Source organism: Triturus cristatus, chromosome 4_2, assembly GCF_964204655.1.
Source record: "Triturus cristatus chromosome 4_2, aTriCri1.1, whole genome shotgun sequence".
NCBI classification, from domain to species: domain Eukaryota; kingdom Metazoa; phylum Chordata; class Amphibia; order Caudata; family Salamandridae; genus Triturus; species Triturus cristatus.
Window position 1 is genome coordinate 931,318,317 of NC_140586.1, and position 17,672 is coordinate 931,335,988.

Here is a 17,672-nt window from a genome sequence, read left to right on the forward strand (position 1 = left end):
TCACTGTCTTGGACAGAGCTCTGTCTCTAAGCTACACATGTGAAGCATTGGTGGTTCAGTGGTAGAATTCTCGCCTGCCACGCGGGGGGTTCGATTCCCGGCCAATGCAAGGCTGTGTTCTTTTGACTTTGCTTTCTAAATCAAATATGGGAACTCAGTGGGGCATAAAATGGGAAACAGTGACCCCGATGTGATTTGAACACGCAACCTTCTGATCTGGAGTCAGACGCGCTACCGTTGTGCCACGAGGTCCTTGCATTTGGAGTCACATCAGCAAATGTTGTGAGCCTTTTCATTTTTGCCCACCTCCTTATATGCCTAGGGTTGTATTACAAGGTTTGGCTTTTTGTTTTCCATCCTATTGATGAAATTGAGTGCAGGTGCAGAGAGAACGCAGAGGATTGAAATGTTCAGGGAAAGGGTCTCACGCAGGAGCTCTAGACCAAAGGCACATTACTATGATTTATTAAAGTGCTTCATGCATGCAAAAGGAAACGTCCCTGGGTGTGCTTGAACCACCAACCTTTCGGTTAACAGCCGAACGCGCTAACCGATTGCGCCAAAGAGACTAGAGACAAAAGCACATCTCCTGAGACTCAACATATATCTTTATGTGTGCGCGCCTGCCTTGAGCTTGTGTTATATAAGGCGTCTTTATCCTACGCAGCATTTGCCATTTGCTTAGTGTCTTGTCACTGTTGGGTGTTATGATGCGCAGACTACTGTCTAATGGTGTTAGGGCCAGTATTACAACCAGTCCCAGTGTATGAGATACATGTATGACTTTTCTGTGGCCTTCTTAGCGTAGCTATCTGCTCCTCTGGTGGTGTTCTACCGGCCTGTCAGGCGTGTGTCTTGCCCATCCAATCTTCACTGTGGCATGTTAGACTTGTCTTCTCTGTGAGCGGAGTCTCCTTCCCAGAGCAGGTGCTTTCTCTGAACTCTTGCTTTGTTAGACTGCTGGGCAAGGCCCTCCCTAGCCCCTCACTCAGATAGATACATTTACCTGCAGAGCTCAGCTTTGGAGAAAGAGAGGGGGCAGAGAGCGCAAAGGGGAAGGCCCAAGGTGCACACCTTATTTTACATAAAAGCTCGGGCTCTTGGGAGGACAGGGACATGAGGGTTCTCAGGGAAAGCCATCACATTAGTATTGATGGCTGGGCCTTGAAACACAACAATCCCGGAATGGCCAGGCACAAAATGCCTGTGCAATAGGCCTGACCATAGGCTTCTGGAGGTCTTGCTCTCCAGAGGCCCCAGTGGTCTAAGCCCGACCAGGGCTGTGCCCGACCAGGGCTGTAGGCCGCGTTGGGAGCGCGTTAGGGACGCAGGGCGCAGAACTCTGCCCGTTTCACCCCAGCATTTCGGGGAGGACAGGGAATTTGGCAAAGACAGTGGGAAGGATTTTTAAGGAGGAGAGTTCAGTGACATGATCTGAAACACAATAGTGCTGGTGATCTGGAGGCTGCCTTCTATGAGCCACTTCTGTCGGGAGCAGCCTGCCATCATGCCCTGATAACCACAACACTAGTCCCAAGCCAGTGACCTCAGCAAATGCAAAAACATTCATACTTATAGTCTCCTGCATCTGATTCTTGCCATCATGTGAAACGTTGGCATTCCAATGTCTGTTGCACACACTTTGTTCATAGGTGTGCAATTTGAGTGCGTGCGCCTCATCACTGTCTTGGACAGAGCTCTGTCTCTAAGCTACACATGTGAAGCATTGGTGGTTCAGTGGTAGAATTCTCGCCTGCCACGCGGGGGGTTCGATTCCCGGCCAATGCAAGGCTGTGTTCTTTTGACTTTGCTTTCTAAATCAAATATGGGAACTCAGTGGGGCATAAAATGGGAAACAGTGACCCCGATGTGATTTGAACACGCAACCTTCTGATCTGGAGTCAGACGCGCTACCGTTGCGCCACGAGGTCCTTGCATTTGGAGTCACATCAGCAAATGTTGTGAGCCTTTTCAGTTTTGCCCACCTCCTTATATGCCTAGGGTTGTATTACAAGGTTTGGCTTTTTGTTTTCCATCCTATTGATGAAATTGAGTGCAGGTGCAGAGAGAACGCAGAGGATTGAAATGTTCAGGGAAAGGGTCTCACGCAGGAGCTCTAGACCAAAGGCACATTACTATGATTTATTAAAGTGCTTCATGCATGCAAAAGGAAACGTCCCTGGGTGGGCTTGAACCACCAACCTTTCGGTTAACAGCCGAACGCGCTATCCGATTGCGCCAAAGAGACTAGAGACAAAAGCACATCTCCTGAGACTCAACATATATCTTTATGTGTGCGCGCCTGCCTTGAGCTTGTGTTATATAAGGCGTCTTTATCCTACGCAGCATTTGCCATTTGCTTAGTGTCTTGTCACTGTTGGGTGTTATGATGCGCAGACTACTGTCTAATGGTGTTAGGGCCAGTATTACAACCAGTCCCAGTGTATGAGATACATGTATGACTTTTCTGTGGCCTTCTTAGCGTAGCTATCTGCTCCTCTGGTGGTGTTCTACCAGCCTGTCAGGCGTGTGTCTTGCCCATCCAATCTTCACTGTGGCATGTTAGACTTGTCTTCTCTGTGAGCGGAGTCTCCTTCCCAGAGCAGGTGCTTTCTCTGAACTCTTGCTTTGTAAGACTGCTGGGCAAGGCCCTCCCTAGCCCCTCACTCAGATAGATATATTTGCCTGCAGAGCTCAGCTTTGGAGAAAGAGAGGGGGCAGAGAGCGCAAAGGGGAAGGCCCAAGGTGCACACCTTATTTTACATAAAAGCTCGGGCTCTTGGGAGGACAGGGACATGAGGGTTCTCAGGGAAAGCCATCACATTAGTATTGATGGCTGGGCCTTGAAACACAACAATCCCGGAATGGCCAGGCACAAAATGCCTGTGCAATAGGCCTGACCATAGGCTTCTGGAGGTCTTGCTCTCCAGAGGCCCCAGTGGTCTAAGCCCGACCAGGGCTGTGCCCGACCAGGGCTGTAGGCCGCGTTGGGAGCGCGTTAGGGACGCATAAAGGGACGCAGGGCGCAGAACTCTGCCCGTTTCACCCCAGCATTTCGGGGAGCACAGGGAATTTGGCAAAGACAGTGGGAAGGATTTTTAAGGAGGAGAGTTCAGTGACATGATCTGAAACACAATAGTGCTGGTGATCTGGAGGCTGCCTTCTATGAGCCCCTTCTGTCGGGAGCAGCCTGCCATCATGCCCTGATAACCACAACACTAGTCCCAAGCCAGTGACCTCAGCAAATGCAAAAACATTCATACTTATAGTCTCCTGCATCTGATTATTGCCATCATGTGAAACGTTGGCATTCCAATGTCTGTTGCACACACTTTGTTCATAGGTGTGCAATTTGAGTGCGTGCGCCTCATCACTGTCTTGGACAGAGCTCTGTCTCTAAGCTACACATGTGAAGCATTGGTGGTTCAGTGGTAGAATTCTCGCCTGCCACGCGGGGGGTTCGATTCCCGGCCAATGCAAGGCTGTGTTCTTTTGACTTTGCTTTCTAAATCAAATATGGGAACTCAGTGGGGCATAAAATGGGAAACAGTGACCCCGATGTGATTTGAACACGCAACCTTCTGATCTGGAGTCAGACGCGCTACCGTTGTGCCACGAGGTCCTTGCATTTGGAGTCACATCAGCAAATGTTGTGAGCCTTTTCATTTTTGCCCACCTCCTTATATGCCTAGGGTTGTATTACAAGGTTTGGCTTTTTGTTTTCCATCCTATTGATGAAATTGAGTGCAGGTGCAGAGAGAACGCAGAGGATTGAAATGTTCAGGGAAAGGGTCTCACGCAGGAGCTCTAGACCAAAGGCACATTACTATGATTTATTAAAGTGCTTCATGCATGCAAAAGGAAACGTCCCTGGGTGTGCTTGAACCACCAACCTTTCGGTTAACAGCCGAACGCGCTAACCGATTGCGCCAAAGAGACTAGAGACAAAAGCACATCTCCTGAGACTCAACATATATCTTTATGTGTGCGCGCCTGCCTTGAGCTTGTGTTATATAAGGCGTCTTTATCCTACGCAGCATTTGCCATTTGCTTAGTGTCTTGTCACTGTTGGGTGTTATGATGCGCAGACTACTGTCTAATGGTGTTAGGGCCAGTATTACAACCAGTCCCAGTGTATGAGATACATGTATGACTTTTCTGTGGCCTTCTTAGCGTAGCTATCTGCTCCTCTGGTGGTGTTCTACCGGCCTGTCAGGCGTGTGTCTTGCCCATCCAATCTTCACTGTGGCATGTTAGACTTGTCTTCTCTGTGAGCGGAGTCTCCTTCCCAGAGCAGGTGCTTTCTCTGAACTCTTGCTTTGTAAGACTGCTGGGCAAGGCCCTCCCTAGCCCCTCACTCAGATAGATACATTTACCTGCAGAGCTCAGCTTTGGAGAAAGAGAGGGGGCAGAGAGCGCAAAGGGGAAGGCCCAAGGTGCACACCTTATTTTACATAAAAGCTCGGGCTCTTGGGAGGACAGGGACATGAGGGTTCTCAGGGAAAGCCATCACATTAGTATTGATGGCTGGGCCTTGAAACACAACAATCCCGGAATGGCCAGGCACAAAATGCCTGTGCAATAGGCCTGACCATAGGCTTCTGGAGGTCTTGCTCTCCAGAGGCCCCAGTGGTCTAAGCCCGACCAGGGCTGTGCCCGACCAGGGCTGTAGGCCGCGTTGGGAGCGCGTTAGGGACGCAGGGCGCAGAACTCTGCCCGTTTCACCCCAGCATTTCGGGGAGGACAGGGAATTTGGCAAAGACAGTGGGAAGGATTTTTAAGGAGGAGAGTTCAGTGACATGATCTGAAACACAATAGTGCTGGTGATCTGGAGGCTGCCTTCTATGAGCCACTTCTGTCGGGAGCAGCCTGCCATCATGCCCTGATAACCACAACACTAGTCCCAAGCCAGTGACCTCAGCAAATGCAAAAACATTCATACTTATAGTCTCCTGCATCTGATTCTTGCCATCATGTGAAACGTTGGCATTCCAATGTCTGTTGCACACACTTTGTTCATAGGTGTGCAATTTGAGTGCGTGCGCCTCATCACTGTCTTGGACAGAGCTCTGTCTCTAAGCTACACATGTGAAGCATTGGTGGTTCAGTGGTAGAATTCTCGCCTGCCACGCGGGAGGCCCGGGTTCGATTCCCGGCCAATGCAAGGCTGTGTTCTTTTGACTTTGCTTTCTAAATCAAATATGGGAACTCAGTGGGGCATAAAATGGGAAACAGTGACCCCGATGTGATTTGAACACACAACCTTCTGATCTGGAGTCAGACGCGCTACCGTTGCGCCACGAGGTCCTTGCATTTGGAGTCACCTCAGCAAATGTTGTGAGCCTTTTCAGTTTTGCCCACCTCCTTATATGCCTAGGGTTGTATTACAAGGTTTGGCTTTTTGTTTTCCATCCTATTGATGAAATTGAGTGCAGGTGCAGAGAGAACGCAGAGGATTGAAATGTTCAGGGAAAGGGTCTCACGCTGGAGCTCTAGACCAAAGGCACATTACTATGATTTATTAAAGTGCTTCATGCATGCAAAAGGAAACGTCCCTGGGTGGGCTTGAACCACCAACCTTTCGGTTAACAGCCGAACGCGCTAACCGATTGCGCCAAAGAGACTAGAGACAAAAGCTCATCTCCTGAGACTCAACATATATCTTTATGTGTGCGCGCCTGCCTTGAGCTTGTGTTATATAAGGCGTCTTTATCCTACGCAGCATTTGCCATTTGCTTAGTGTCTTGTCACTGTTGGGTGTTATGATGCGCAGACTACTGTCTAATGGTGTTAGGGCCAGTATTACAACCAGTCCCAGTGTATGAGATACATGTATGACTTTTCTGTGGCCTTCTTAGCGTAGCTATCTGCTCCTCTGGTGGTGTTCTACCAGCCTGTCAGGCGTGTGTCTTGCCCATCCAATCTTCACTGTGGCATGTTAGACTTGTCTTCTCTGTGAGCGGAGTCTCCTTCCCAGAGCAGGTGCTTTCTCTGAACTCTTGCTTTGTAAGACTGCTGGGCAAGGCCCTCCCTAGCCCCTCACTCAGATAGATATATTTGCCTGCAGAGCTCAGCTTTGGAGAAAGAGAGGGGCAGAGAGCGCAAAGGGGAAGGCCCAAGGTGCACACCTTATTTTACATAAAAGCTCGGGCTCTTGGGAGGACAGGGACATGAGGGTTCTCAGGGAAAGCCATCACATTAGTATTGATGGCTGGGCCTTGAAACACAACAATCCCGGAATGGCCAGGCACAAAATGCCTGTGCAATAGGCCTGACCATAGGCTTCTGGAGGTCTTGCTCTCCAGAGGCCCCAGTGGTCTAAGCCCGACCAGGGCTGTGCCCGACCAGGGCTGTAGGCCGCGTTGGGAGCGCGTTAGGGACGCATAAAGGGACGCAGGGCGCAGAACTCTGCCCGTTTCACCCCAGCATTTCGGGGAGGACAGGGAATTTGGCAAAGACAGTGGGAAGGATTTTTAAGGAGGAGAGTTCAGTGACATGATCTGAAACACAATAGTGCTGGTGATCTGGAGGCTGCCTTCTATGAGCCCCTTCTGTCGGGAGCAGCCTGCCATCATGCCCTGATAACCACAACACTAGTCCCAAGCCAGTGACCTCAGCAAATGCAAAAACATTCATACTTATAGTCTCCTGCATCTGATTCTTGCCATCATGTGAAACGTTGGCATTCCAATGTCTGTTGCACACACTTTGTTCATAGGTGTGCAATTTGAGTGCGTGCGCCTCATCACTGTCTTGGACAGAGCTCTGTCTCTAAGCTACACATGTGAAGCATTGGTGGTTCAGTGGTAGAATTCTCGCCTGCCACGCGGGATGCCCGGGTTCGATTCCCGGCCAATGCAAGGCTGTGTTCTTTTGACTTTGCTTTCTAAATCAAATATGGGAACTCAGTGGGGCATAAAATGGGAAACAGTGACCCCGATGTGATTTGAACACGCAACCTTCTGATCTGGAGTCAGACGCGCTACCATTGCGCCACGAGGTCCTTGCATTTGGAGTCACATCAGCAAATGTTGTGAGCCTTTTCATTTTTGCCCACCTCCTTATATGCCTAGGGTTGTATTACAAGGTTTGGCTTTTTGTTTTCCATCCTATTGATGAAATTGAGTGCAGGTGCAGAGAGAACGCAGAGGATTGAAATGTTCAGGGAAAGGGTCTCACGCAGGAGCTCTAGACCAAAGGCACATTACTATGATTTATTAAAGTGCTTCATGCATGCAAAAGGAAACGTCCCTGGGTGGGCTTGAACCACCAACCTTTCGGTTAACAGCCGACCGCGCTAACCGATTGCGCCACAGAGACTAGTGACAAAAGCACATCTCCTGAGACTCAACATATATCTTTATGTGTGCGCGCCTGCCTTGAGCTTGTGTTATATAAGGCGTCTTTATCCTACGCAGCATTTGCCATTTGCTTAGTGTCTTGTCACTGTTGGGTGTTATGATGCGCAGACTACTATCTAATGGTGTTAGGGCCAGTATTACAACCAGTCCCAGTGTATGAGATACATGTATGACTTTTCTGTGGCCTTCTTAGCGTAGCTATCTGCTCCTCTGGTGGTGTTCTACCAGCCTGTCAGGCGTGTGTCTTGCCCATCCAATCTTCACTGTGGCATGTTAGACTTGTCTTCTCTGTGAACGGAGTCTCCTTCCCAGAGCAGGTGCTTTCTCTGAACTCTTGCTTTGTAAGACTGCTGGGCAAGGCCCTCCCTAGCCCCTCACTCAGATAGATACATTTACCTGCAGAGCTCAGCTTTGGAGAAAGAGAGGGGGCAGAGAGCGCAAAGGGGAAGGCCCAAGGTGCACACCTTATTTTACATAAAAGCTCGGGCTCTTGGGAGGACAGGGACATGAGGGTTCTCAGGGAAAGCCATCACATTAGTATTGATGGCTGGGCCTTGAAACACAACAATCCCGGAATGGCCAGGCACAAAATGCCTGTGCAATAGGCCTGACCATAGGCTTCTGGAGGTCTTGCTCTCCAGAGGCCCCAGTGGTCTAAGCCCGACCAGGGCTGTGCCCGACCAGGGCTGTAGGCCGCGTTGGGAGCGCGTTAGGGACGCAGGGCGCAGAACTCTGCCCGTTTCACCCCAGCATTTCGGGGAGGACAGGGAATTTGGCAAAGACAGTGGGAAGGATTTTTAAGGAGGAGAGTTCAGTGACATGATCTGAAACACAATAGTGCTGGTGATCTGGAGGCTGCCTTCTATGAGCCACTTCTGTCGGGAGCAGCCTGCCATCATGCCCTGATAACCACAACACTAGTCCCAAGCCAGTGACCTCAGCAAATGCAAAAACATTCATACTTATAGTCTCCTGCATCTGATTCTTGCCATCATGTGAAACGTTGGCATTCCAATGTCTGTTGCACACACTTTGTTCATAGGTGTGCAATTTGAGTGCGTGCGCCTCATCACTGTCTTGGACAGAGCTCTGTCTCTAAGCTACACATGTGAAGCATTGGTGGTTCAGTGGTAGAATTCTCGCCTGCCACGCGGGGGGTTCGATTCCCGGCCAATGCAAGGCTGTGTTCTTTTGACTTTGCTTTCTAAATCAAATATGGGAACTCAGTGGGGCATAAAATGGGAAACAGTGACCCCGATGTGATTTGAACACGCAACCTTCTGATCTGGAGTCAGACGCGCTACCGTTGCGCCACGAGGTCCTTGCATTTGGAGTCACATCAGCAAATGTTGTGAGCCTTTTCATTTTTGCCCACCTCCTTATATGCCTAGGGTTGTATTACAAGGTTTGGCTTTTTGTTTTCCATCCTATTGATGAAATTGAGTGCAGGTGCAGAGAGAACGCAGAGGATTGAAATGTTCAGGGAAAGGGTCTCACGCAGGAGCTCTAGACCAAAGGCACATTACTATGATTTATTAAAGTGCTTCATGCATGCAAAAGGAAACGTCCCTGGGTGGGCTTGAACCACCAACCTTTCGGTTAACAGCCGAACGCGCTAACCGATTGCGCCAAAGAGACTAGAGACAAAAGCACATCTCCTGAGACTCAAGATATATCTTTATGTGTGCGCGCCTGCCTTGAGCTTGTGTTATATAAGGCGTCTTTATCCTACGCAGCATTTGCCATTTGCTTAGTGTCTTGTCACTGTTGGGTGTTATGATGCGCAGACTACTGTCTAATGGTGTTAGGGCCAGTATTACAACCAGTCCCAGTGTATGAGATACATGTATGACTTTTCTGTGGCCTTCTTAGCGTAGCTATCTGCTCCTCTGGTGGTGTTCTACCAGCCTGTCAGGCGTGTGTCTTGCCCATCCAATCTTCACTGTGGCATGTTAGACTTGTCTTCTCTGTGAGCGGAGTCTCCTTCCCAGAGCAGGTGCTTTCTCTGAACTCTTGCTTTGTAAGACTGCTGGGCAAGGCCCTCCCTAGCCCCTCACTCAGATAGATATATTTGCCTGCAGAGCTCAGCTTTGGAGAAAGAGAGGGGGCAGAGAGCGCAAAGGGGAAGGCCCAAGGTGCACACCTTATTTTACATAAAAGCTCGGGCTCTTGGGAGGACAGGGACATGAGGGTTCTCAGGGAAAGCCATCACATTAGTATTGATGGCTGGGCCTTGAAACACAACAATCCCGGAATGGCCAGGCACAAAATGCCTGTGCAATAGGCCTGACCATAGGCTTCTGGAGGTCTTGCTCTCCAGAGGCCCCAGTGGTCTAAGCCCGACCAGGGCTGTAGGCCGCGTTGGGAGCGCGTTGGGAGCGCGTTAGGGACGCAGGGCGCAGAACTCTGCCCGTTTCACCCCAGCATTTCGGGGAGGACAGGGAATTTGGCAAAGACAGTGGGAAGGATTTTTAAGGAGGAGAGTTCAGTGACATGATCTGAAACACAATAGTGCTGGTGATCTGGAGGCTGCCTTCTATGAGCCCCTTCTGTCGGGAGCAGCCTGCCATCATGCCCTGATAACCACAACACTAGTCCCAAGCCAGTGACCTCGGCAAATGCAAAAACATTCATACTTATAGTCTCCTGCATCTGATTCTTGCCATCATGTGAAACGTTGGCATTCCAATGTCTGTTGCACACACTTTGTTCATAGGTGTGCAATTTGAGTGCGTGCGCCTCATCACTGTCTTGGACAGAGCTCTGTCTCTAAGCTACACATGTGAAGCATTGGTGGTTCAGTGGTAGAATTCTCGCCTGCCACGCGGGATTCCCGGGTTTGATTCCCGGCCAATGCAAGGCTGTGTTCTTTTGACTTTGCTTTCTAAATCATATATGGGAACTCAGTGGGGCATAAAATGGGAAACAGTGACCCCGATGTGATTTGAACACGCAACCTTCTGATCTGGAGTCAGACGCGCTACCGTTGCGCCACGAGGTCCTTGCATTTGGAGTCACATCAGCAAATGTTGTGAGCCTTTTCATTTTTGCCCACCTCCTTATATGCCTAGGGTTGTATTACAAGGTTTGGCTTTTTGTTTTCCATCCTATTGATGAAATTGAGTGCAGGTGCAGAGAGAACGCAGAGGATTGAAATGTTCAGGGAAAGGGTCTCACGCAGGAGCTCTAGACCAAAGGCACATTACAATGATTTATTAAAGTGCTTCATGCATGCAAAAGGAAACGTCCCTGGGTGTGCTTGAACCACCAACCTTTCGGTTAACAGCCGAACGCGCTAACCGATTGCGCCAAAGAGACTAGAGACAAAAGCACATCTCCTGAGACTCAACATATATCTTTATGTGTGCGCGCCTGCCTTGAGCTTGTGTTATATAAGGCGTCTTTATCCTACGCAGCATTTGCCATTTGCTTAGTGTCTTGTCACTGTTGGGTGTTATGATGCGCAGACTACTGTCTAATGGTGTTAGGGCCAGTATTACAACCAGTCCCAGTGTATGAGATACATGTATGACTTTTCTGTGGCCTTCTTAGCGTAGCTATCTGCTCCTCTGGTGGTGTTCTACCAGCCTGTCAGGCGTGTGTCTTGCCCATCCAATCTTCACTGTGGCATGTTAGACTTGTCTTCTCTGTGAGCGGAGTCTCCTTCCCAGAGCAGGTGCTTTCTCTGAACTCTTGCTTTGTAAGACTGCTGGGCAAGGCCCTCCCTAGCCCCTCACTCAGATAGATACATTTACCTGCAGAGCTCAGCTTTGGAGAAAGAGAGGGGGCAGAGAGCGCAAAGGGGAAGGCCCAAGGTGCACACCTTATTTTACATAAAAGCTCGGGCTCTTGGGAGGACAGGGACATGAGGGTTCTCAGGGAAAGCCATCACATTAGTATTGATGGCTGGGCCTTGAAACACAACAATCCCGGAATGGCCAGGCACAAAATGCCTGTGCAATAGGCCTGACCATAGGCTTCTGGAGGTCTTGCTCTCCAGAGGCCCCAGTGGTCTAAGCCCGACCAGGGCTGTGCCCGACCAGGGCTGTAGGCCGCGTTGGGAGCGCGTTAGGGACGCAGGGCGCAGAACTCTGCCCGTTTCACCCCAGCATTTCGGGGAGGACAGGGAATTTGGCAAAGACAGTGGGAAGGATTTTTAAGGAGGAGAGTTCAGTGACATGATCTGAAACACAATAGTGCTGGTGATCTGGAGGCTGCCTTCTATGAGCCACTTCTGTCGGGAGCAGCCTGCCATCATGCCCTGATAACCACAACACTAGTCCCAAGCCAGTGACCTCAGCAAATGCAAAAACATTCATACTTATAGTCTCCTGCATCTGATTCTTGCCATCATGTGAAACGTTGGCATTCCAATGTCTGTTGCACACACTTTGTTCATAGGTGTGCAATTTGAGTGCGTGCGCCTCATCACTGTCTTGGACAGAGCTCTGTCTCTAAGCTACACATGTGAAGCATTGGTGGTTCAGTGGTAGAATTCTCGCCTGCCAAGCGGGAGGCCTGGGTTCGATTCCCGGCCAATGCAAGGCTGTGTTCTTTTGACTTTGCTTTCTAAATCAAATATGGGAACTCAGTGGGGCATAAAATGGGAAACAGTGACCCCGACGTGATTTGAACACGCAACCTTCTGATCTGGAGTCAGACGCGCTACCGTTGCGCCACAAGGTCCTTGCTTTTGGAGTCACATCAGCAAATGTTGTGAGCCTTTTCATTTTTGCCCACCTCCTTATATGCCTAGGGTTGTATTACAAGGTTCGGCTTTTTGTTTTCCATCCTATTGATGAAATTGAGTGCAGGTGCAGAGAGAACGCAGAGGATTGAAATGTTCAGGGAAAGGGTCTCACGCAGGAGCTCTAGACCAAAGGCACATTACTATGATTTATTAAAGTGCTTCATGCATGCAAAAGGAAACGTCCCTGGGTGGGCTTGAACCACCAACCTTTCGGTTAACAGCCGAACGCGCTAACCGATTGCGCCAAAGAGACTAGAGACAAAAGCACATCTCCTGAGACTCAACATATATCTTTATGTGTGCGCGCCTGCCTTGAGCTTGTGTTATATAAGGCGTCTTTATCCTACGCAGCATTTGCCATTTGCTTAGTGTCTTGTCACTGTTGGGTGTTATGATGCGCAGACTACTGTCTAATGGTGTTAGGGCCAGTATTACAACCAGTCCCAGTGTATGAGATCAATCAATCAATCAATCAGTGACACTTGTAAAGCGCGCTACATACCCGTAGGGTCTCAAGGCGCTGGGGGGGGGGGGGTGCCGCTACTGCTCGAACAGCCAGGTCTTCAGCTTCTTCCTGAAGGAGAGGTGGTCTTGGGTCAGGCGCAGGTCGGATGGGAGGGAGTTCCAGGTCTTGGCGGCCAGGTAGGAGAAGGACCTTCCTCCTGTAGTTGCTCTGCGGATGCGGGGGACGGCGGCGAGGGCGTGGTTGGCTGATCGGAGGTGGCGTTTGGGAGCGTAGAAGTTGACTCGGTTGTTGAGGTAGCTCGGGCCTTGGTCGTGTAGGGCTTTGTGTGCGTGGGTGAGGAGGTGGAAGGTGATTCTCTTGTTGATGGGGAGCCAGTGAAGGTCTCTCAGATGTCCGGAGATGTGGCTGGATCGTGGGATGTCGAGGATGAGTCTGGCTGAGGCGTTTTGGATCCGCTGGAGTCTCTTCTGGAGCTTGGCGGTGGTCCCGGCGTAGAGGGCGTTGCCGTAGTCCAGTCGGCTGGTGACGAGGGCCTGGGTGACGGTCTTCCTGGTCTCTGTGGGGATCCACCAGAAGATCTTCCGTAGCATGCGTAGGATGTTGAAGCACGCCGAGGAGACGCTGTTGACTTGCCTGGTCATGGAGAGGGAGGAGTCCAGGATGAAGCCCAGGTTACGTGCATGGTCTGTCGGTTTGGGTGCGGTGCCCAGGGCGGGAGGCCACCAGGAGTCGTCCCAGGCGGAGGGAGAGGAGCCCAGGATGAGGACCTCCGTCTTGTCCGAGTTCAGTTTCAGGCGGCTGGTCGTCATCCACTCGGCTACCTCTTTCATCCCTTCGTGTAGGTTGGCTCTGGCGGCGGCGGGGTTGTTGGTCAGGGAGAGGATCAGCTGGGTGTCGTCGGCGTAGGAGATGATGCTGAGGTGGTGTTTGCGTACGATGGCCGCGAGGGGGCTCATGTAGACGTTGAAGAGGGTGGGGCTCAGGGATGATCCTTGGGGGACGCCGCAGATGACTTCGGAGGCCTCTGACTTGTAAGGTGGTAGGCGGACTCGCTGTGTTCTTCCGTCGAGGAAGGAGATGATCCATTCCAGCGCCTTGTCCTGGATTCCGATGTTGCTGAGGCGCCGTATTAGGGTGCGGTGGCAGACCGTGTCGAATGCCGCGGAAAGGTCTAGGAGGATGAGGGCCGCTGTTTCTCCATTGTCCATCAGGGCTCGGATGTCATCGGTGGCGGCGATGAGGGCGGTCTCGGTGCTGTGTTTGGCTCGGAAGCCGGACTGTGAGGGGTCGAGGGATCCGTTCGTCTCGAGGAAGGCGGCCATCTGCTTGTTGACGGTCTTCTCGATGACTTTGGCTGGAAACGGGAGAAGCGAGATGGGGCGGTAATTCTTGAGGTCGGTGGGGTCCGCTGTTGGTTTCTTGAGTAGAGCGCTGAGTTCGGCGTGTTTCCAGCTCTCGGGGAAGATGGCGGTGTCGAAGGATGTGTTGATGATGTCTCGCAGGTGGGGTGCGATGACAGCGTCGGCCTTGTTGAAGATGTGGTGGGGGCAGGGGTCGGTTGGTGATCCGGAGTGGATGGAGTTCATCGTGCGGATGGTGTCTTCTGTGCTGATCGGGGTCCAGGCGTGGAGGGTGGTGGTGGGGGGGGCTGGCTGGTCGGTCGTGGTGTGCGTTGGTTGGTTGTTGAAACTGCTGTGTATGTCCGCGATCTTGTTGTGGAAGTATGAAGCCAGGGAGTTGCAGAGGTCTTGCGAAGGGGTGATGTCGTTGTTTCCCGCGTTGGGGTTGGAAAGCTCTTTCACGATGTTGAAGAGTTCCTTGCTGTTGTGTGCGTTGTTGTCCAACCGGTCCTTGAATGCTGTTCTCTTGGCGGCGCGGATCAGCTGGTGGTGTTTCCGGGTGGCAAGTTTGTAGGAGGTCCTGTTGTCCGGTGTCGGATCCCTTTTCCAGACTTTCTCGAGGGCTCGGCAGTTCTTCTTGGAGCTCTTGAGTTCGTCGGTGAACCATGGGGCCTTCTTGCTGCCGGGTCTGCTAGGCGGGGTCCTCAGCGGGGCGAGTTCGTCCGCGCAGTTGCTGATCCACTTCGTGATGTTATCGGCGGCCTGGCTGGGGTTCGCTGAGCTGGCAGGAGGGTGTTGGCTCAGGGAGGTGGCGAGCTGGTCTGCTGTGATCTTGTTCCAGCTTCTGCGGGCGGTGTGTTGCTGGTGTTGGTGGGTCGTTGTTCTCTTGAAGGTGAAGTGGACGCAGCTGTGGTCCGTCCATTGAAGCTCTGTGGCGTGGCTGAAGTCGATGTCTGTGCTGGATGAGAAGACGGCGTCGAGTGTGTGTCCGGCGAGGTGGGTGGGGGTGGACACCAGTTGCTTGAGTCCCAGGTTGGCGAGGTTGTCGAGCAGGGTGCTGGTGTTGTGGTCGTTGTTGTTCTCCAGATGGAAGTTGAGGTCTCCCAGGAGGATGTAGTCAGCGGAGGGGAGGGCGTGCGGGCTGACGAAGTCGGCGATGTCGTCGCTGAATTGCGTGCGTGGTCCAGGGGGTCGGTAGATCAGGGTGCCTCTGAGGGTGGTGTTCGGGTTGGTGTGGATCTGGAAATGCAGGTGTTCGGCGCTGGTCAGGGTGTTGTCGGTGCTGGTCGTGAGGCGGATGGTGTTCCTGTGGATGATGGCGATGCCTCCTCCCATCTGGTTGGCGTTTCGGTCCCTCCGGACGATCTTGTAGCCCTCTGGGATAGCGATGGCGATGTCGGGAGCTGAAGAGGCGTTCATCCAGGTCTCCGTGAGGAAGGCAACGTCTGGGGCTGTGGTGTCGAGGAGGTTCCAGAGTTCGATGGCGTGTCTGTGGACGGAGCGGGTGTTGAGGAGGATGCACTTGAGGTGGGTGCTGCTGGAGTTCGACTTGGCGGGTGCTGGTGCGGGGCTGGTCCGGCTGCAGGAGAACTTGCAGGCGTGGCAGCTGAATGGTCCGTGGGTGCGTCTTGGAGTGGCTTGGTGGCATTCTGGGAGTCGGCCGGTGTTGAGAGCGGTGAGGGTGGCGGCTGAGTACGTCAGGCGGGTCGGTCGGGCTCTACGGGATCCAGGGGTCCTGGCACTGGGCGCGGTCCAGGCGCGGACGGGCGTAGACGGGCTTGCCTTTGGCGCGCCTTCGGCGCACAATCGGCGCGCCCGCTGCGCGTGACCGCTGCGCGTTCGCACGGTCGCCATTTAAGGCCAAGTGCGCGGGTGGGCGGGGCAGCTGGGAGGCGGGAGCGGGGAGGGTTACAGAAGAAAAAGGGGCGGGGACAAGCGGCGGTGGCGGGAAGGGAGGGCGGGGGGCGGAGCGGTAGGCGGACAACCAGGAAGGAGGGTACACACGATACAATACTGAACAGGCACAAAATAGCGACAAAAACGGGGAAAAGCAGAGAAAACAACAGATCAGTGAGACAAGCACAAATACCTGACAAAACAACCAAAACAAGGGGAAAAAGTGCTCGCAGCGGCGGCAGCCGGCGAACGAGGCAAAAACGAGGCAGCAGCGAGGCAAGGGGCACACGCAGCAGCTGGTGGCCGTGCGGCGCGGGGGTGTCCCACAAGTGGGTCACACTCACCTGCGTCGCACGGTCGCCATTTAAGGCCAAGTGCGCGGGTGGGCGGGGCAGCTGGGAGGCGGGAGCGGGGAGGGTTACAGAAGAAAAAGGGGCGGGGACAAGCGGCGGTGGCGGGAAGGGAGGGCGGGGGGCGGAGCGGTAGGCGGACAACCAGGAAGGAGGGTACACACGATACAATACTGAACAGGCACAAAATAGCGACAAAAACGGGGAAAAGCAGAGAAAACAACAGATCAGTGAGACAAGCACAAATACCTGACAAAACAACCAAAACAAGGGGAAAAAGTGCTCGCAGCGGCGGCAGCCGGCGAACGAGGCAAAAACGAGGCAGCAGCGAGGCAAGGGGCACACGCAGCAGCTGGTGGCCGTGCGGCGCGGGGGTGTCCCACAAGTGGGTCACACTCACCTGCGTCGCACGGTCGCCATTTAAGGCCAAGTGCGCGGGTGGGCGGGGCAGCTGGGAGGCGGGAGCGGGGAGGGTTACAGAAGAAAAAGGGGCGGGGACAAGCGGCGGTGGCGGGAAGGGAGGGCGGGGGGCGGAGCGGTAGGCGGACAACCAGGAAGGAGGGTACACACGATACAATACTGAACAGGCACAAAATAGCGACAAAAACGGGGAAAAGCAGAGAAAACAACAGATCAGTGAGACAAGCACAAATACCTGACAAAACAACCAAAACAAGGGGAAAAAGTGCTCGCAGCGGCGGCAGCCGGCGAACGAGGCAAAAACGAGGCAGCAGCGAGGCAAGGGGCACACGCAGCAGCTGGTGGCCGTGCGGCGCGGGGGTGTCCCACAAGTGGGTCACACTCACCTGCGTCGCACGGTCGCCATTTAAGGCCAAGTGCGCGGGTGGGCGGGGCAGCTGGGAGGCGGGAGCGGGGAGGGTTACAGAAGAAAAAGGGGCGGGGACAAGCGGCGGTGGCGGGAAGGGAGGGCGGGGGGCGGAGCGGTAGGCGGACAACCAGGAAGGAGGGTACACACGATACAATACTGAACAGGCACAAAATAGCGACAAAAACGGGGAAAAGCAGAGAAAACAACAGATCAGTGAGACAAGCACAAATACCTGACAAAACAACCAAAACAAGGGGAAAAAGTGCTCGCAGCGGCGGCAGCCGGCGAACGAGGCAAAAACGAGGCAGCAGCGAGGCAAGGGGCACACGCAGCAGCTGGTGGCCGTGCGGCGCGGGGGTGTCCCACAAGTGGGATACATGTATGACTTTTCTGTGGCCTTCTTAGCGTAGCTATCTGCTCCTCTGGTGGTGTTCTACCAGCCTGTCAGGCGTGTGTCTTGCCCATCCAATCTTCACTGTGGCATGTTAGACTTGTCTTCTCTGTGAGCGGAGTCTCCTTCCCAGAGCAGGTGCTTTCTCTGAACTCTTGCTTTGTAAGACTGCTGGGCAAGGCCCTCCCTAGCCCCTCACTCAGATAGATATATTTGCCTGCAGAGCTCAGCTTTGGAGAAAGAGAGGGGGCAGAGAGCGCAAAGGGGAAGGCCCAAGGTGCACACCTTA

At 52.8% G+C, this 17,672-nt stretch overlaps 20 non-coding genes across 20 annotated transcripts; 4 read left to right on the forward strand and 16 right to left on the reverse strand.

Moving 5' to 3' along the window:
- Positions 1-180: 180 nt before the first annotated feature.
- On the reverse strand, positions 181-252 carry TRNAW-CCA (transfer RNA tryptophan (anticodon CCA)). Its single transcript has one exon. It is a non-coding gene; the product is annotated as a tRNA-Trp (tRNA).
- A 243-nt stretch (positions 253-495) lies between these two features.
- Positions 496-569, reverse strand: TRNAN-GUU (transfer RNA asparagine (anticodon GUU)). Its single transcript has one exon. It is a non-coding gene; the product is annotated as a tRNA-Asn (tRNA).
- Positions 570-1,859: 1,290 nt separating this feature from the next.
- On the reverse strand, positions 1,860-1,931 carry TRNAW-CCA (transfer RNA tryptophan (anticodon CCA)). The gene has a single exon. It is a non-coding gene; the product is annotated as a tRNA-Trp (tRNA).
- A 243-nt stretch (positions 1,932-2,174) lies between these two features.
- Positions 2,175-2,248, reverse strand: TRNAN-GUU (transfer RNA asparagine (anticodon GUU)). The gene has a single exon. It is a non-coding gene; the product is annotated as a tRNA-Asn (tRNA).
- Positions 2,249-3,550: 1,302 nt separating this feature from the next.
- Positions 3,551-3,622, reverse strand: TRNAW-CCA (transfer RNA tryptophan (anticodon CCA)). The gene has a single exon. It is a non-coding gene; the product is annotated as a tRNA-Trp (tRNA).
- A 243-nt stretch (positions 3,623-3,865) lies between these two features.
- On the reverse strand, positions 3,866-3,939 carry TRNAN-GUU (transfer RNA asparagine (anticodon GUU)). The gene has a single exon. It is a non-coding gene; the product is annotated as a tRNA-Asn (tRNA).
- Positions 3,940-5,093: 1,154 nt separating this feature from the next.
- On the forward strand, positions 5,094-5,164 carry TRNAG-GCC (transfer RNA glycine (anticodon GCC)). The gene has a single exon. It is a non-coding gene; the product is annotated as a tRNA-Gly (tRNA).
- A 71-nt stretch (positions 5,165-5,235) lies between these two features.
- On the reverse strand, positions 5,236-5,307 carry TRNAW-CCA (transfer RNA tryptophan (anticodon CCA)). The gene has a single exon. It is a non-coding gene; the product is annotated as a tRNA-Trp (tRNA).
- A 243-nt stretch (positions 5,308-5,550) lies between these two features.
- TRNAN-GUU (transfer RNA asparagine (anticodon GUU)) lies at positions 5,551-5,624 on the reverse strand. The gene has a single exon. It is a non-coding gene; the product is annotated as a tRNA-Asn (tRNA).
- A 1,165-nt stretch (positions 5,625-6,789) lies between these two features.
- TRNAG-GCC (transfer RNA glycine (anticodon GCC)) lies at positions 6,790-6,860 on the forward strand. The gene has a single exon. It is a non-coding gene; the product is annotated as a tRNA-Gly (tRNA).
- A 71-nt stretch (positions 6,861-6,931) lies between these two features.
- On the reverse strand, positions 6,932-7,003 carry TRNAW-CCA (transfer RNA tryptophan (anticodon CCA)). The gene has a single exon. It is a non-coding gene; the product is annotated as a tRNA-Trp (tRNA).
- A 243-nt stretch (positions 7,004-7,246) lies between these two features.
- Positions 7,247-7,320, reverse strand: TRNAN-GUU (transfer RNA asparagine (anticodon GUU)). The gene has a single exon. It is a non-coding gene; the product is annotated as a tRNA-Asn (tRNA).
- Positions 7,321-8,610: 1,290 nt separating this feature from the next.
- Positions 8,611-8,682, reverse strand: TRNAW-CCA (transfer RNA tryptophan (anticodon CCA)). Its single transcript has one exon. It is a non-coding gene; the product is annotated as a tRNA-Trp (tRNA).
- Positions 8,683-8,925: 243 nt separating this feature from the next.
- Positions 8,926-8,999, reverse strand: TRNAN-GUU (transfer RNA asparagine (anticodon GUU)). The gene has a single exon. It is a non-coding gene; the product is annotated as a tRNA-Asn (tRNA).
- Positions 9,000-10,148: 1,149 nt separating this feature from the next.
- On the forward strand, positions 10,149-10,219 carry TRNAG-GCC (transfer RNA glycine (anticodon GCC)). The gene has a single exon. It is a non-coding gene; the product is annotated as a tRNA-Gly (tRNA).
- A 71-nt stretch (positions 10,220-10,290) lies between these two features.
- TRNAW-CCA (transfer RNA tryptophan (anticodon CCA)) lies at positions 10,291-10,362 on the reverse strand. The gene has a single exon. It is a non-coding gene; the product is annotated as a tRNA-Trp (tRNA).
- Positions 10,363-10,605: 243 nt separating this feature from the next.
- TRNAN-GUU (transfer RNA asparagine (anticodon GUU)) lies at positions 10,606-10,679 on the reverse strand. The gene has a single exon. It is a non-coding gene; the product is annotated as a tRNA-Asn (tRNA).
- Positions 10,680-11,833: 1,154 nt separating this feature from the next.
- On the forward strand, positions 11,834-11,904 carry TRNAG-GCC (transfer RNA glycine (anticodon GCC)). Its single transcript has one exon. It is a non-coding gene; the product is annotated as a tRNA-Gly (tRNA).
- Positions 11,905-11,975: 71 nt separating this feature from the next.
- TRNAW-CCA (transfer RNA tryptophan (anticodon CCA)) lies at positions 11,976-12,047 on the reverse strand. Its single transcript has one exon. It is a non-coding gene; the product is annotated as a tRNA-Trp (tRNA).
- A 243-nt stretch (positions 12,048-12,290) lies between these two features.
- TRNAN-GUU (transfer RNA asparagine (anticodon GUU)) lies at positions 12,291-12,364 on the reverse strand. The gene has a single exon. It is a non-coding gene; the product is annotated as a tRNA-Asn (tRNA).
- Between the last annotated feature and the right edge of the window lie 5,308 nt (positions 12,365-17,672).